This window comes from Gouania willdenowi, chromosome 16 (genome assembly GCF_900634775.1).
Source record: "Gouania willdenowi chromosome 16, fGouWil2.1, whole genome shotgun sequence".
In the NCBI taxonomy this organism is placed as follows: Eukaryota; Metazoa; Chordata; class Actinopteri; order Blenniiformes; family Gobiesocidae; genus Gouania; species Gouania willdenowi.
In genome coordinates, this window is record NC_041059.1 from 29,092,503 (window position 1) to 29,102,600 (window position 10,098).

A 10,098-nucleotide genomic window follows, 5' to 3' on the forward strand; every position below is an offset into this window, starting at 1 on the left:
AAATATTGGTCGATCCCATATTGCCGATCAAATCAATGTAAAGAGAAGTTCAACCACAGCTAATATTAATGAAATGAACTGATATATAGCCAAGTTTACAACGAATACTGATTTAATAAGTAACAAGAAGGGCAAAGAAATTGATTAAAGATTAGTTCTTGAGAGATGTGAAGGGTTTATGTGCTAATGTTACTGTGATTTCGTGTTTGAACACGTCCTTTTAGGCACCTCTTACAGCTCTGCTCATACATTTCTAAGAGAGACAGGGTTGGGGCTGTAAATAGATACAGAGGGTAACTAGGTGGGTGATCATGTTGTCTCAGGCTTTTTAACAACACATGAGTAGATAGTAGTACCCCTCACATCCAACCTCAGCTTCCAGGCTTATTGACAGTCTAAAAACATTGTCTACCAAGCAGCCCTTTCCCGACACCAAGAGAGCCAATCAGCTGCCTCCAGAGCTCAAGATAATATAGTGCTAGCCAAGCAGTATGCATTTATCCCTTAGCTGAGACATATCTCAAATCATTGTTTCTCTGCTAAGTAGCCAGTCATTTACTTCATCACCTTTTGGCTCTTGCTATCACCAAGAATTTCCTGCCACTGTTTTCTCCACCTGTAACGAGTTACCACACAGGCGGACACACATGCATTCACAAAGACACACACAGACAAGCCAAATAGATTCTCTTGTCAGACTTTGTTTTTATAGGAGATACTTCCCCCTGATTTCTAACATCTATTTAACAGATGCTTCCCTGAAGTGGTTGGATGTTCTACCTGCAAATATTTACTTTCCCACTGGTTCGTGTGTAATTTGTTACATATAATAAAATCACAGAACATCACAGAGTATCACAGGCTGGTTGAGCCGCAACCCACAGATCAGGAACTGCCAACTCCAGCGCCAAAGACACCTGAAACCGAAAAATAAAAAAAGGTTATGGAGAGTAGGTGAGATTTTTTTTTCTGTAGATTTTTGTTGCCGTTGAGCAGACAGTCGTGAACCCGGGTTGCCCCAAGGTTCTGTATCGTTGTTAAGTAGAGTAGCAGTATAAGAGAAAAACAATATTTCTGTTGACTGTTGTTGTGCCCATATACTTAGAAAAGCAACAAATCTCTTCCAGTAAATTAGTAATTTACTTCTTGGTGTTTAGTAGTAAAATTTATTTCCCCAACAGCGACTGTGGAGCAGCCAGCATCTCCACAGTCTGTAGATTTCACACTACACTTTTTTTACGCGCCTACAGTTACTCGCCTATCTTCTGCTTGTATTCTTGTCCAGGTTCCTGACATGCCCACCACGCGTAGTCTGTGAATGAAGGTGATCTGAAGCGAGGGAAGTGGAGTGGGCCATGATCTCATCTTTTGGGCTGTCTAGAAATCACAGAACATGGAGTTTTCCTCCCACTTGTAAATGCCATTGAAATCCGTGAAAATGATAAAGCACACTTTTAGTTTGTGTGAAGATCGGCCTCATTTTTCTGTCCGAGCCACAGTTAAAATCTCTTTTTTCTCCCTCATATTAACGACAGATTAATGAGTTTTTTTTGTGTGTGTGTGGAAACCCTGATTTTATTAACTTCTTAGATTTCTGTATTCAGAAATGATCAGTGCCCATTAGTCGTCATCATCGTCACCTGTCATCAATGTTTCACTTGTTATTTACTCTTGTAGTGTAATCAAACTGTGGCTATACATTGGACACTGTTAAAATAATTAGACATTAGTCTAAAGCGTGGACAGAAGAGTTTCATTTACCACCTCGAGTGCACACAGCTGATCAGCTCTGTGACGCTACTCCCACCGTCCTCCCAGGAAAAGGAGTGGACAGCACGGATAAATAATAATCAAATGTGACACATTTTTTCCCGTCTAGAACTGGTAAATGGTAACATAATAGTAACGCTGATGGTCAATCCTTTGATGTGCTTTTGTGACTCCCCCTTGCCACCCCGTGTCAGTGTCTCTTTGGATAGATTCTTTTTCGGAGTCTCTTTTGCAATAGAGTCCGTGTGGCTTAAATTGTAACTAAGTCCATACTTCTTGTGCAATATAATGTTTCACCTTCTCGGGGCGCAGCACTTATTCCAGGTTCAGAAGCGCGTTGAGGAAAAGAACTTTAGCCACCCGGAGAATGCACGTAAGACCGGATTTGAATGGGAACGTTATTCAAATCAGCTTTTCTGACTTACGAGCATGGGAGAATAGAGCCTATAGACAACAGGTAAAATGGAGTATTGAACTGCATTGTGACGTCAGACCAAAGACCTTGGCTAAAATCCTCCAAGCTTGGCTGCACTAGATAAATCTTACAAAAGCAAACTCTCCATTATTTGGTTGTCATTAGTATAAGCCTAAGGAGAAATTACTTTTGATACTCTCTCTTTCTCTGTGTGTGTGTGTGTGTGTGTGTGTGTGCCTGTGTTGGGTTAAAGTGAGGAGTTGTAAAGTTTGATGGACACAGGCCTCAAACTGAGTCTGACTTTGGACTGATTTCAGACATTAGTGAACTATTTGAACCACACCTTTAACCATAAACACTCTACATTATAATGTCTCTGTCCCCAAGTGTCACCCTTTTAAATGATTAAAAATTGGATGAGTCTGACTGCTTCCATTTAGACTGCAGAATACTTCTCTACGTAGTGACAAATGAATGAAGTCACTGACACCAAGCAGATGTTTGCCATGTTTGCTAAATTCTTTACAGACACATTAACACCAAGATCAATGAAATCATTCATTTTCTTGGGGCATTTCCCGATTTTGAAATCAGAAAAAAAAAAAAAAAAAACATTTTTAATTATAATGAGCACATCCCTTAAATTTTCAACCTCAGTTCATAAATCTGTCACAGAGAAACAAGGACAAAGATCTATCTTCATTGCATTTTACCAAGTTAACATTACTGTGCTCGAGAAAAATGCAGTAGTGTAGTATAGTCTTTTTCTGCCCAGTTTGAGGTGTGCAGTAACAGGTGCTCAGGGCATTTTGTCTTTGACCTGAAGAAGATATTTCTGACACATTTACTCAGTGAGAAGTACCAGCTGCTCTACGGGAAAAATTTAGGTAATCAATAAAAATGTTTGTTTGGCTGAATTATTTTTAAACTGACATCAATTTCAAAATATTCCAGATCAGTTGCTTATCAACATTTTTCATCATTCATCACTTTGACTAATGACTACAAAAATGTGCTCCCTACAAAGCATTATCATTTGTAAGGGGTGGAAGCATATACAAAGTTCATAAGACGTGATGATGTATGTTAATGGTCTCATGATAACCATATGGGATGATATTTTTGGAAAGGGAAAAAATAAATGCAAAAATATGCATTTACTTCTGCCTATACTTCCTTACTTACTCGGAGCATTACCTTTTCTGTGGTAACTGTCACTGCTGGAATCTGACTACATTTGGTGGTATGCCAGGTTTGAATTTCAAGCCCAGTTGCAATCATTCAACAATACCCCTGCATTGTTTCTGACAAGTTACAGTGCTAACTACAAAGTTGTGTATATATGTCAGTAAATCTCTGAACGATCATCTCTTTCAGCCTGTGACCAAATGTTTTGACATAATTATATCACCCCTGGCTACCTCAAGTCTTCTGTTAGTATCATGAGTTACAGTATGTCAACAGTCGTTGTAGGAGGTTTTGATTTCTCTGAGCCAGTTGAATATTTTTAGCAAATATGATCCGACTCACTCAGGGGCATATTCACCAAGATCTGAAATAAAGAGTGGTAAACCAGTTGCGTCCCTAAATCCTTTGGTGACGCAGTTTCCTCACCTGCTGCGAGGAATTCACTAAGATTGCAGCAATGATTAGTGCACATGCAGAAGTGGTGCATACCGCCCTTTTTAAATTAGTGTTTTGCTCATTCAGTGTGGAGAGGTGAGTGCACAGAGGCACACAATGACATTTGAGGAAGTGAAATTGGAGACAGATGGACTTCTCTGTCTGCTGCACAAACATTTAATAATGTAGAAAACTAAATACAGAAATGAAAATGTATTTTAAAAAAAAATAATAGCGCCCACAGCATCCTTTCTCCACCATAGCGTCACCAGACTCCATACACGCACATGTTATTTTCTGATTCAGTGGCTGTTGATATTGACTATTTATTATTTATTTAAATTATTTTCTTATACTAGAAAGGTTAACTGGAGCTTTTTTTCCATCTCTGCTGTGTTTTATGTAAACTCTGCATGTGTTTGCACCTGCTTGTCAGTCTTACTATTTTGCTGTGCTAAAACAATCACCACAAACAGTTCCAGATTTGATGAATTGCATTGCCCCACTGCATTAATTTATTTGCATGTCCTCCTCCTATTTTTTGTCTTCACGCCCCTTAAAGCTGATATCTGGAGTTTCTGAGAAATCTATGTTTATGTGTCATTCTTTTGAAATGCGAAAAAATACATAACTAGTCTTTTACCGTGGTCTACTGCCGGTGGTCATTCATATACATTCATCTATATTTAGTCCCTCCTTTGTCCTATAGACCGCTATACAAATGAAGTGCTCCCAGCCAATAAGCTTTGACTTCCTGTTGTTAAGACTGTCAATCAAAGTGAATGCGGAACTGTGCATGGAAACAAGGCCGCGGGTAAATATGATTGTGGCTCTTACCTGAGCCATAGACCTATATCAATGCGACATGAAGCGAACTTGTTATGTTCCGCGATGCACGTGGAAAAAGTAGAGGCGTGGCTTCTGGTAGATTGGGAGAGGCAGTGGGAGGAAGTGAGGGTGATTAGGGCGGGACATCAAGACGTTTCTCAGAAACTCCGGATATCAGCTTTAAGAGATCCATCTTTACATATTCATCAGAAGGAAATGCGCTTAATGGATTGAAGGTGCATTCTGACGCGCTGAAGACGCGCAGTCCTGATTCCCAGGAGTTTGTATTCCTAATTAGCACGTGGATTGACGTTTGTACACATTTTAATACCCCTAAACCTTTAGTGAATGTGCCTGTCAGTGTTAATACCCCAAATGCATGTAAGCAGAGACATGCTGTACTAAAGTCTAAATACTCACTACACTATACAAATCCTAATGTGACAGGATAAATAAATCAAAAGGCCACTGTTGATGGTGAAAGAAAAATAAGACCCACCAGATGTGGTGCATTCATGTTCAGTGTATTGAATCAACTGTCCTGGAGGACTGCCTTACACTGCAAAGTCAGCAAACCAGCATGTCTCCACCTTTTCTTTAGATATCTGCAGGCTTATGCTCACAGTCAACTCGCCAAAGTTCCGAGCTCACTATAATCCATGTGGACATGAAGTGCAAGTTTACAATTTGCAGTACTTCAGCGTGCTGGCATCCCTAGCCTGTTTGCACTGCTCAGCCAGAGAAATCTCAAGGGGTTGGGTCACATGTGGCAAATGGAACCAGGTTGCATCCTGAGGTACATGCTGTATGGGGAGCTGTGTGAGGGTTGTTGAACCCGAAAACCGTCATCTGTGCAGATTCGCCATCGGCAAAGGTATCAAGAGGGCGGAAACTTCAAAGAATGATGAGCAAGAGATACAGGAGGAAGGCAAGGACAGCCTCTGCCTTATTCACCAACCTCCTACATCTTCACAAAGTGTTCCAGAGACTGCCTTTCTAGTAATGAGAGGGTCACGGGTTTCAAATCTCACCTGGGCCATCAGTGTGGGATGTTGAGCAAGTCCCTTAACCTTAACTGCCCAAGCGCTACACTGTGGCAGCTTACTGCTTCTCAGGCATGAATTAAATGCAGAGAACAGATTTCATGTATGTTGCTCCACATATGTGACAACAATAAAGGTGATACATTACCCCAATTTATCCTTATTTAGGTTAAAAATGGAATGCACTTCAGAAAAAAAAAAGAGTCAGGACTTCTTTTAAGAAACATAAAATCTGCAATGCTAAATAAGTATGAAAATTAGATTTGAATATAAATAATATGGTATGTTTGATATTTGATTTGAGCAAACATTAAAATGATGGTTTTGTTTTTTAAAATTTTATGATTATTATATTATTTGTTTTATTATTTCACTTTTTCTTCTCTTTCTTTTTGCGAATATTGTAAATATGGAACATAAAATGCTTAAAAATATCTATAGATATTTAGAAGGTTGAAAAAAGTAATCTTCTCTTCTGCTCCTTTTCATTCAAAATGTGTTGAATTGGAAGTTTTGTTGCTAAGACTGTTTATTCTTCATTTTATTTTTTTACTTTTGAATGAAATAAATAAAGAAAATTACAAAATTATTATTATGTAGCCTAGCGCTACATCGTCTCCCGAGATGAACAGATCCATGGATACAAATCCTCCTTTTCATCTTACAGTACTTCTCATATGGAGAAGATGGAGAACTGTGCAAGATGTGGTGATGGCATGAATTTGGGTGTTTGTGAAGCCAAATATGTATCAATTTGGCAACATTCCCCACACTTATGGCGCCGCATATCGTAGTGTGATGATGTGTATTGGCATGCAGTAGCGCACGCCCATGTCCATCACATGTGTCGTATGTGGCGTTATAAATATGAGGCACTGTCAAAAATATAAATGTTTGGCATTAGTACCGTGTCAAAGCTTTGTGTAACCTCATTATAAACTAAGCAACTGAAGAGAACAGGTGATTTTAACACTGAAAATATAGTAGAAATGTTGTATAGTTCCTATAGTATAGCAACTGTGGTATATGCCTCCAATAGACTATGTTACTACATGGGAAGCAATAGAATACTCAGCATTTTTATAATTGGCCTTCATCAGCAACATGCATACAAAGCGTAATACAGTACATCGATCTCCACTAGCCAACACTTTTTACTGTCTGCAGGCAAACTTGATGCTATTGGGTGTGACTCTCCGCTGCAACTGTTCCATTGGATCACACCCTGACATGCAGTAAAACAGATCCCAGCATTCCTGTGTGGTTTAGAGTAGCCGTCCCTATGGTATTGGAGTGGTTTATATGGAGTTTATATGGAGTTAAAAATCAGATGCTGTGGTGGCTTTACAAATCCAATATGACATGGAAGGTAGACATTGTTGTATATTTTGGAAACTGTCATGTAATACAACCACAAAGTTCCTGCTAACAACCTCATTCACTGTGTTTTAGACTTCCATTGTGTTAAGTCAAACATGTAACTGCTTACGTCATGCAAGCACGTGGATGGCAGTCTTTCCCTACATGATTTAATCACACGGTTAATTAGTGGGTATTAACTACATCACATTTTCCATTACTGTCTGCAGGTAATTGCCTCTGCAGTGCCATCAAATAAGCAAAGTTTAGGGCCTCCTCAAAGCTTGACAGGTGGTTTGAATTATCCCAAACATGGTCAGGTGGACAGTGGCTTCATTATGTATGAATTATTAAACAGTTAATGGAAGACTCTGGAAGATCTTTGTTTAGGTTCACCTGTCAAGAGGGAAATGGAATGTTTTGTACTCATTTCAGTATACTGGGTAGACTTTCTGTCTTCTTTTCTGAGACACTTGTTAACAACTGATTTAACTTTGCTTTGTAACAAAACTTGAAATGACATCAGATAATCTAAAATTCACTTGGTGAATGATATAAACTCAAAGTGTCTCATCATAGGGAAAGTTTGTTCTGATCAATGAGTTTGATGCTCTGGGAACTCATTTATACAGCATTGTTTAGGTTCAACACGTGAACGAACGTATCTTTTAGATTTGCTAGGAACATTTACAGTAAACTGGGAGTAAGTTGTTCTTGTCGAACAATTTATCAGTGTTGAGGAAGGGTGAAGTGAGGAGATGAGCATATCTCAGACAGAGGAGGTATGAATAAGAGTTTATATTCATAGATAAAGTCAATTCATTGAAAACTCCAAAATTCACTGACAAACAAAGTAAGGTTGAAAGAAAAAGAGGTGACTGACAGGAATGAAAACTATAGCAATACACAATAATCTGAGCAGCACTCTGTGTTTATTCATGACAGAAATGGAACACTTGAGTGAATACATGAAGTACTATCTCTCACACATAAATACTGACGAGACAGGGTGTGAAGACGCACACGGATCATGCACTGTGTGATTTTTTTTCAATCGTTGTACTCAGCTCCAGCTCAAATCGTGTGACTCAATGCATGTTCTCGCACTGTACGGACCGACACTCTGACGCGACCTGACTGCTCACACTGTACATCCATACACGACACGTCGGGGTCTCCAGAAATGCAACGTAACAATTAGAAGACAAAGAACTTGACGCGTTGCCATTAAAACAGAAAAATTCTACAGCGGTCCTACAATGTTCGTGCATGCGCATTGTGAGAGTTTGAGGTAAGCCGGTCTGTGGCACTGCTTTAACAGTGCGATACCCTCATGAGCAGTGTCTAGATTTAAAACATGTTTGATTTTCTTGCGACCATACAATTGCTGATTGTGAGGTGTTAATTGCTTCTTGTGACCCCATGTTTACTACAGATGATTTAGCCGAGACTCGGCCCCATCCCAAAAATAAACCCACAAGTAAAAAGTTGTCTCAAAATGGGCCAAAAAGACTAAAAACACGACTGTATCGACTGCAGTCACTTCAATCGCCCCTGATGAGTCGCTTAAACATAATGGCGCTTTTTGGTCACTCCATCACTTCATCGCTCCAGTGATGCGACAACCAGGGAACAGTGTGTGTGTGTGTGTGTGTGTGTGTGTGTGTGTGTGTGTGTGTGTGTGTAGAGCCGGTGACAGGGGTGAGAGAGTTGATCACTTCTTCTCCGGCTGTATGTTTACAGCACTTATCATAGACGTTTCCGCTTTTTACCGTTTAAATGATCAACTTACGGAGTTTATTGGAGATTATTGTTTCATTTATAACAGAGTTACTAAAGAATGAGTTCACCCAGAATCTAGGCGTATTCAAGAAGTTAATTGCTTTAATTTTGCCCCAATAATTGAGGAAGTGTAGTACAACCCTCCGCAGCAGCCGTCTGCACTGTATCGGGAAGGAGGGGCTGCTGCCTCGGTTCTACAGACAGTGAAGGACGGGGGAGTTGTCGCTTGAGGGGAGACAACTTGAGGTTGCATCATTTACATTGATTTGAATGTAATAGTCGCTTCAGTCACTCCAGTCGCGTTCGGTGTGAACGCACCTTTAGACTGATTGCACATACACAGTACATGAAACATAAATACAAATCTTACCAATCTCCCAAATTGTAACTATTCTTTTTCGCTGCCGTTTCTTTTAATTTTCAAGACAAACAATTTTTCCATAAGGAAAGTGTTGGTTGAAAAATCGTTTTAGAAACCACAGATGTAAAAGGTTTTTCTGTTTTTTCACTAATTATGGAAAAAGCTACATGAAGTTGACTCTTGTTTTTAGCATCCATTACACTCTACAGAAGATTTATGGTTGGGGTTATATTATCAGGAGGGGGCAGACATCGGAGAAGTGCAGAGCAGTGGTATGGTGTAGCAAAGAAAGACATTTTTACTAGTGCTAATACATTTTTATTATTGGTCCAAACACAAGCTAAGGAGAGTACTTACTTTTGCTAATTTGGAGCTATTCTTTTTTTATTTAGAGCACATGAATGAGAGGACTACTGGGACACTGTGGGATATGAGGATATACTAACAGGTAGTCTATAATAAAGAATAGTAAGGACCACAATTTATGAGTATGCTACAATATTTAATAACTCTACTCAATCAGGCAATAAGAGTCATGAAGTTTTGTTAAATATTAAGACCTAATAGTCACACTCGGGTCTGGCTTAATATTGACTTTAAGTTTATCTTTCCTGTAATTCATTCTTACTGACAACACGCCATTAATCTCCGTGTTCTAACTAGTGATTTACTTGTTGTTGGTGGAGATCTCCTTGCCTGCTCTCAGGCTGCATAGTCACCAATGACAATGTTGGGTACCTCTCCGACATCCTGGTCTATTTTCTTTAGGTTGATGGTTATGCCAAATTCTCTGTAGGCATGTGCCAGGGGAGTCCTACCTGTGAATGTAGAGCATCAGAAAACAGCATCTCTAACAGTGTCCACCTGCTCCTTTCGGGGAAATCTGATAACTTTGAAAAAACTAATTGACATCCATA